At 38.3% G+C, this 8,676-nt stretch overlaps 1 long non-coding RNA gene across 1 annotated transcript; it reads right to left on the bottom strand.

The window, feature by feature from the left end:
* Positions 1 to 2,190: 2,190 nt before the first annotated feature.
* LOC103349584 (uncharacterized) lies at positions 2,191 to 8,409 on the bottom strand. Its single transcript, XR_016220253.1, has 4 exons — positions 7,144 to 8,409; positions 6,702 to 6,841; positions 3,002 to 3,085; positions 2,191 to 2,923 (listed from the first exon to the last, which is right to left on the bottom strand). It is a non-coding gene; the product is annotated as an uncharacterized LOC103349584 (long non-coding RNA).
* Between the last annotated feature and the right edge of the window lie 267 nt (positions 8,410 to 8,676).

Below are 8,676 nucleotides of genomic sequence, written 5' to 3'. Positions count from 1 at the left end.
TATCAAAGGGTAAGTGTTATTAAATGATATGTAAGGCTGCCATGGAAGAAATTCTAAAGTCTATGTATAAATAAAATGAATACAGCATCAAAATTTATGGTATTTTTATATGCTATTAGAATGAGACAATTTATTTGGAAACCCATTGAATGGGTGGGAGTTTGGCACAGTTTGGGACATCATATATCGGACTGACTTTTGGTACGCCCTGCTGGTGGCTTGACCTCTCTGTAGGGCTTCCCAAACTGCTCTCTGGAGAGCTGCACCAGCCCTAAGTCTGCAGCCCTCTGAGACAATTTTCACAGACGACATGCAAGAGAGTTTTTAACCACTAAATTAAAAATTCGGTGTTCAAAGGTGGCTGCACTAAAGGAGAAAACACTTTGGATTGGTAACTCCACTTCAGGTTCTTCAAGTTCTTGGAGAACTTCCTGTTGAAAGCCGGTAACAAATTCCCCACTTCTGGGTTCATTTTCTTTAAATATGTAAGCTTAGAGTCACCATTAATTTTTATTATTTATGTAAATATTTACTATTCTAGACACTGAAATTGAAGCATATTTATTTGTAAGATGATTTCTTTTTGTTTCCAGAAGAATTTGCATATCTGTATACAGAACCATACAGTTCTTGTTCAAAAGTCATTAAACTAAAATAGCAGAATTAAAATATCTGGTATAAAGTCAATCCCAAGATTGCAATCCCTATTACATTTTTTTTTCCTCCAGGTAATTGAGACATCGAGAGCAATGAATTCAGCTAACAAAAATATTTGGAAGAAAAAAAGGACAAAATCCCATCATTAGGCTCCTTAGCCAGTAGTACAAGTTGTGGTCTCCAAACTATTCAGGTAGTGATTGCTTCTGAGAGCGGGATTTCCTCAGCCACTACTCCTGCTATCCCTTCCACAGTCTCATGCAAATCAGCGCCCAGCGCCGAAGAAATGAATACTTTGGTTGACTGAGTAACCATACACAATACAGAACAATAAAAATAGGATGAAATCAACTGCAAAGATAAAACAACAATAGCAAGAATGAGCTTTTAGACTGGTGATATCTACAGTTTTTAATAGTCCACTTAAAATATTTTAATAAGAACTGAAGAAGCTTTTCATTCACAGAGTTACATAGTTGCAACTGATAAAATTGTTTTATACTAACATGTAATGTAAACTAGAAAACAAACTGTGTATGCACATACATTGAATCATATGCATGGAAACTAACACAGCTCTTTATACAAAGAGATAATGAAGATTTAATGTGTCTTAAGTTAGGCTATTTTCAAATTATTTCAAACCAATTTTAAACTCCTTTGAAAATAATAGTCAGCTTTTCTTGTTTCTGGAAGAGAACAGGTCACTCTTCACCAATAGCTCATTTATTGTTTTTAAAGAAGGAGTTCTTTAAACATAACCTCTTTTTTTTTTAACTTTTATTTAATGAATATAAATTTCCAAAGTACAGCCTATGGATTATAATGGCTTCCCCCCCATAACTTCACTCCCACCCGCAACCCTCCCATTTTCCCGCACCCTCTTCCCTTCCATTCACATCAAGATTCATTTTCAATTCTCTTTATATACAGAAGATCAGTTTAGCATATATTAAGTAAAGATTTCAACAGTTTGCACCCGCATAGAAACACAAAGTGAAAAATACTGTTTGAGTACTAGTTATAGCATTAAATCACAATGTACAGCACATTAAAGACAGAGATCCTACATGAGGAAAACATAACCTCTTTCAAAGATGTTTGGAAAGCAGAATATTCAAGAAAGAGTTAGGGGGCTGGCGCCCCGGCTCACTAGGCTAATCCTCCACCTGTGGCGCCGGCACTCCAGGGTTCTATCCTGGTTGGGAAGCCATATTCTGTCTGGTTGCTCCTCTTCCAGTCCAGCTCTCTGCCGTGGCCGGAGAAGGCAGTGGAGGATGGCCCAAGTGCTTGGGCCCTGCACTTGCATGGGAGACCAGGAGGAAGCATCTGGCTCCTGGCTTCAGATTGCCGCAGTGTGCCGGCCATAGCAGCCATTTGGTGGGGTGGAGGGGTGAACCAATGGAAGGAAGACCTTTCTCTCTGTCTCTCTCTCTCACTGTCTAACTCTGCCTATCAAAAAATAAAAAAATAAAGCATTTCTTTAAAAAAAATAAAGAGTTAGGATTATGGACTCACACACATATGAAGTACTTTTTTTTTTTTTTTTTTTTTTTTGATAGGCAGAGTGGACAGTGAGAGAGAGACAGAGAGAAAGGTCTTCCTTTGCCGTTGGTTCACCCTCCAATGGCCGCCGTGGCCAGCACACTGCGGCCGGCGCACCGCGCCTATCCAAAGGCAGGAGCCAGCTGCTTATCCTGGTCTCCCATGGGGTGCAGGGCCCAAGCACTTGGGCCATCCTCCACTGCACTCCCTGGCCACAGCAGAGAGCTGGCCTGGAAGAGGGGCAACCGAGTATATAAAGTACTTTTAAGAATCCCTTGTCATCTGTCCCCTAATGATGCCTTGCAAGTGTATCCATCCTGCGTGACATATTCATGCCCTTTTCTGTAGGAATTCAAGTGTCTCAAATGCTCAAAAACTTACAAACCATATAACTGCTTTAGTACTTCTTTATGTTTAGTTTTTCTAGCCATGTAAATATTCTTGAAACAGTGAAAAACTATACTTCTTAAATATTTTACTTTCCTTTTACAGATACCCCAAAATAATAGTGAAGGCCAAGTGCACATAAAAGGCTCAGACTTTAAAAAAATAATTCTGGCCAATTTATTTGATTTTATTGGCTTCATAAGCCTCTAGTTTGATTTTTAATTTATAGGCTATTTTGATTTTCCCCATGAAAAGAAACAAATGAACAAAATTATTGTGAAATAAGATAGATATCCATGTATTCTTTTCCATTCGTCATATGTGGACTTTTCATCTGAAAGAAAATATTATAAGATTTGTTATGAATCATTAATCAACATCATAACACTCTTAGAAAGTTAAAAATGATTACCTTGCCATGTGTACCATAGAATTGGTGATGATGTGGGAATATCAAATTGATGTGGAACTCACTAGAAGGAAGTTTCACTGGTTTCTAGAATAGTAATTAAAACAACTGCAATCAGTTGGAAGCCACATTGAAAGGCAACAGAATATTATGTCTGTAGGTGTTTCTGAAGGAAAATTAACTATACAAGCTTCAGTCATGCTGTCTCCAAAGTGGTGGTTTGTCTCCATAATCTATTATTTTATGGACCACTCATTAATTGTCTAAAAATGTGCATAATTATATTAAAATTAGCCTAAGGGTTTTTTAAAAAATGAAATGCTGAGGCAGTAACACCATCTACAAAGACATTCTAATTCTAAAACATGATATTCTATTACTCTTTCAGATTAAAATGGTATAACAAACCCAAAGACCAGTATTATTGTTTTAACAAAGGAAAGATTTTACTAACAATACAATAGTCATTATAGAAATAAAAATATGAGACCGGTGCCGTGGCTCAATAGGCTAATCCTCCGCCTTGCAGCACCGCCACACCGGGTTCTAGTCCTGGTCGGGGCGCCGGATTCTGTCCCGGTTGCCTCTCTTCCAGGCCAGCTCTCTGCTGTGGCCCGGGAAGGCAGTGGAGGATGGCCCAGGTCCTTGGGCCCTGCACCCGCATGGGAGACCAGGAGAAGCACCTGGCTCCTGGCTTCAGATCAGCGCGATGCGCTGGCTGCAGCGCGCTGGCCACGGTGGCCATTGGAGGGTGAACCAACGGCAAAGGAAGACCTTTCTCTCTGTCTCTCTCTCACTGTCCACTCTGCCTGTCAAAAATAAAAAAAAAAAGAAGAAGAAGAAGTGATACAAAGAAGTTCTCTTCTAAAAAAAAAAAAGAAAAAGAAAAAGAAAGAAATAAAAATATGAGTATAAAATTCTGATGAATGAGCCGATAATGGAAAGTGAGATCTTAAATTTTAAAGGAAAAGAGATAATTCACATTTTTTAAAGATCTTATTTATTTATTTGAAAGGCAGAATTAAAGAGAAGCAGAGGCAGAGAGAGAGAGGTCTTCCATCTGCTGGTTCACTCCCCAGATGGCTGCAACGGCCGGAGCTGTGCAGATCTGAAGCCAGAGCCAGAAGCTTCCTCTGGATCTTGACACGGGTGCAGGGTCCCAAGGACTTGGGCCATCTTCTACTGCTTTCCCAGCCACAGCAGAGAGCTGGATGGGAAGTGGAGCAGCGGGGACTCGAACCAGTGCCCATATGGGATGCTGGCACTATAGGCGGCAGCTTTCCCTGCTACACCACAGCACCGGCCCCAATAATTCACATTTTTAAAAACAGTAATACATATCATATTTTGAAAATATTATAGAAAGAGGTACTTCAAAACATCTTGCCATTTCTGGAATATTATTAGTAAGAAGTACCCAACAGAATACCTACAAAACATGCCATTGCTGCATTGCTGGGCTGTAGGACTGCTCAGGGTGGGCTGTCTCTAAGTGACTAACAGGCATCTATAGAAACCAACAAATCCTTTGTTTCAACTCAAAAACAGGGATCAATTGTTTGAGGCAGAAAGAGGTGCCCACTTTAGCCTTCCACAAGTTAGGCGGCTTCAAGTGATTACAAGTTAATTGATCTTTCCTCCTCTGTGAAAAACCAGCCTCAATCCATGGTTTTCTCTAAGGATGCTATAATGAGAAATGTTCTCTTTTTGGAAATACATGTTTTACACCAATCTTCTGGAAAAGATTTAAGTGTAGAAACCTCCATCATTTCAAGTATGTAGTTAATTTTCTCAGTAATTGTATTCAAATCCAAACCTTATAAATATTCTTCTCAAAGGTATTTTTTAAGTGATACTTCAAAAGAAAGAATCGGGGGAAGTTAAAAAAAAAACTATCCACAAGAGTGTAAAACTTAGATTTTTTTTAGAGTTTTCTTTGTGCCTCTTTTGGGGAGAAACCTGAGTTGAGGGTGATGTAGAGCTGTTTTTCTGTTGCACGCTTGGGTGTGAGATACATGTTTGTTTCTTTCCTTTGAGCAGCATCACTAGGAGAGTCACCCCCAAAAGCCTCTTGTGCAGAGTGTCCTGTGAGAGAATTTGGTCTGGGCACCCGAGAGCCTCAGCCCGTCAGGGCTCTGGCATTTCTGCCGGGGGCTGTTTGCCAGCAGATTCCCTTTTCTCTGGCAGTGGACCTTGGCGCCCAGGTCTCCATGCTCCCTTACTGTGAAAGGGATGCTGGGTATGATCCTGTTCCCAACCAAGTGGGTATCAAAGGGGAAATCAGCTAAATAAAGCTAATTCGACTTCCTTGAAGGAAAAAATTCTTCTTGTGTAAGTTTTGTGTTATTTGAACCCCTATGCTTCTTAAAATTAACATCATTCACACAAATCACAAACTGGAATCTTGTCATTTTCTGTGAATTACCTAAATCTTGATTTTCCTTTACAAAAGTTTGTAAACATTAGCAGCATTGGAATTTTACCTTAAATAATATTGGCAGGGAAAAACTTTAAATCCTATAATCTCTATTAAGAAGAAATAACCCAATGGCAATTGATCAGAGTTGTATGAGAGGTACTTAGAACAACTTTCAGAAATGTTTCTGACGTTTGAAAATGTTCCTTAAACAGCAAATTTTCATTATCTCTAAAGAGAAATATTTCTCACGTATTTGTTTAAAATGTGTTTTTTCCTTCATGATTTCAAAAACAAGTTGAAGCTTTCTAAGAAATATTCATCCATCCAATGGCATAACGTGGTGACATTTTTTGCTATCACCTCTGACATTTTTATTAAAACACATACACACATCAGGACGCAAACAACACACTTAGTGATTAGTGGATGTAACATTTGCCTTCACAATAATCTAAAGCCATTCTTTTGTTGACAGGAGAACTGAAGTGCAGATAGATGTAATGACTGGAACTTGTACCCAGATAGCTATTGACAGGGAATAAATGGAATAAATCTCTAGTGCAGTGCTCACTTTATTGTTCCATGACAAAACATGCTACCATTGAAATACTTGCAATTTTGATATCTGTTGATAAGTGTTGAGAATAATAATAATTTGCTTCATGCTATTTACTTTTGTGTTTGTTTTGCTTCAAATTACTTTGCAAATGTGCCTGAAATGAAAATATATATTCGTCTATTTTCAGGAAAGATAAAAAATAAGATAGGAAGAAATTGCAGGAAAGGATCAACAATAAGGATTCTAGTGAGGATTAAAACTTGGATGCCTTGGAAATAAAGTTAATTCCAAGCAACTATAAGATAATGTACTGTCTTTAAAACTATTTTTTAACATCTCTACCATGAAAGAATCGAATTTGCCATATTGGCTTTTAATGAATTGTTCCATCCTTTAGATAAGGGTTCATACAATAATAAGTGCAAATCTATTAAAATAAATGTTGCTTCCATCTCATTAATTTGATAACTCCTCTCTCTTATACATACTAGATTATGTAGCCTTTTTAAAAAATAAAAATTTAAGTACACTGCACACACTGACCTGTCTTGTGAAAATGGGCAAAATGTTAATGGAATTAATGGGACTATTTCAGAGTATTATCAGACTGTTCATATACCAGCACATTAAGATGTAAGATTATGGAGACCTAAAAATGATAATCAGCAATCAGTACAAAACCATATTTAGATTCCCAGGTAAACATTGCAGTAACAATACTCTACCTTATCCCACTAAAGGCTGAAAATCTGTTTTCTTAATCAGTTGCAATTATTGGTCCATTACTGCATTTCACCTCTGAGGCTTGTTCATGCCCTTGGACCTCCTTAAACACAGGCATTCCCAACAAAGCAGCCTGAAGCATCTATCAATGAGAGGAAAGAGAGCTCAGTTATGGACATTCATGAAGTGAAGACAGACCATCAAGACAGGTGCTTTAGAATATTCAGTTAAGCATATAAAATTGATGACACTACTCTGAAAATGCACACCAAAAATATATGATCAGATATATTATATCAATATAAAAGACAGCTTGGAGAACTGGGGGAGGAATCTTAAGAATCAATATTTGTTAACCCATGCATAGAAAACATAGGGAATGCCAATCTTATCCCAAGTAGAATTGGGTACTGGTATTGTCACAGTCTTAATGCAGAATTCTACCTGGAAGAGACTTAGTGAGGAGGTTGGACAGGTAGTGACTTCCAGGTGAGATGTGATTAACATCCTGTAAGTGAGGCAAACCTTGCCGAATGGAGTAGCCAGGGACTATCTAATAAAAGAGAAGCAGTTCATCTGAATTTTATCCTTTCTCAGGGAGCCAGGGACCCTATAAAAAGAAAAAAAAAAAAACGCACTTCATCTGAATTTCATCCTTTCTTTGGAATCTCAAAAATACCTAGACAAGTTAAATTAATGCCAGTGTATTTTCTGATCCAGGCCAGGATGGCAAGGCATCATTAAGGTATGTACATCTTTCTGTTCCAGGCTATTATGAAATACCATTGAGGCAATGCTGTCAGGAATGAAGTACCACACAGAGGTATGGCAGTAAACAGCACAGTATGCATTGGTTGTCAGAAACCAAGAGAGGTTTTTCTTCCTTGATAAACTCCATCACTTGACCTCTCTTGGGGAAAATTTGAGAATCAATCCCAATGATTTCAAATTACCTGGCTCAGAACTAGTTCTTAGGAAAAGTGACCACATTCTCATAAAATAAGCAGAGCAACCTTGGTAAATACTGGCTAGGTTCATGTGGGTCATAGCTGATTCCACATTTCCAGGAATGTGATTCCACTATTTTAAAATTCCCAAGATGGAAATACAATCCCAGATATCACAGCTGTGAGTTTTGTTTTACCGAAGAGCTTCCTCTCCAGATATTGATTGAACTGGCTTCTCCTATCTCCCTGGAGCCAGTAGTGTTCAAATTCATTACAAAGCAGAGTGATGGCTTCCAGCATACAACAGAAACTGAGAATTGTTAGAAAGGCAAACAATGCCCTTACTTTCATAGTAATTTCAAACTTTCATGTGACTGTTTATCACATTTAGTGTAAAATATGTAAATTTAAATCATGTTAAAATTATCATGACACTGAATTTTCACAGCATTGATTTTTTTTTCCTCTCTGCCTTTTGACACTTCAGAAGGAAAGAAATGAAAAAGGAAGAAATAGGGATTCATTCCAACGATACCCAAGACCCTCTATTATAGAACTAGAGACAGATTCTCATCATAGCTGCTTATCAAACAAAACCTTTTCTGGGGCCAGCAGTGTGGTGCAGCAGGTAAAGCCAGTGACTGTGATGCCAGCATCCTATATGGGTGCAGGTTTGTGTACCGGCTACACCACTTCCAACATAGCTCCTTAGTAATGGCCTGGGAAAGCAGCAGAAGATGGCCCAAATGCTTGGACCCCTGCATTCAAGTAGGAGACCTGGATGAAGCTTCAGGCTCCTGGCTTCAGTCTGGCCCAGGACTAGCCATTGAGGCCACCTGTGGACTGAACCAATAGATAAAAGATCTCTCTCTCTCTCTCTTTGTCTCTCTCTCTTCATAACTTTGACTTTCAAAAGAAATTTTTAAAACAACTTCCCTAATATTAATTATTCTCCTTTGTGTGGTATTTTATTGATTTTTCATGGAAAATTCAAAAACTCAATCAGGATTTACCTCAAATCCAAACTCCA

Source organism: Oryctolagus cuniculus, chromosome 14 (assembly GCF_051225735.1).
Source record: "Oryctolagus cuniculus isolate XC-2025 breed Fujian yellow rabbit chromosome 14, ASM5122573v1, whole genome shotgun sequence".
NCBI lineage: Eukaryota > Metazoa > Chordata > Mammalia > Lagomorpha > Leporidae > Oryctolagus > Oryctolagus cuniculus.
Note: the sequence above shows the minus strand (reverse complement) of the source record. Positions and strands in the feature narration are given on the sequence as shown.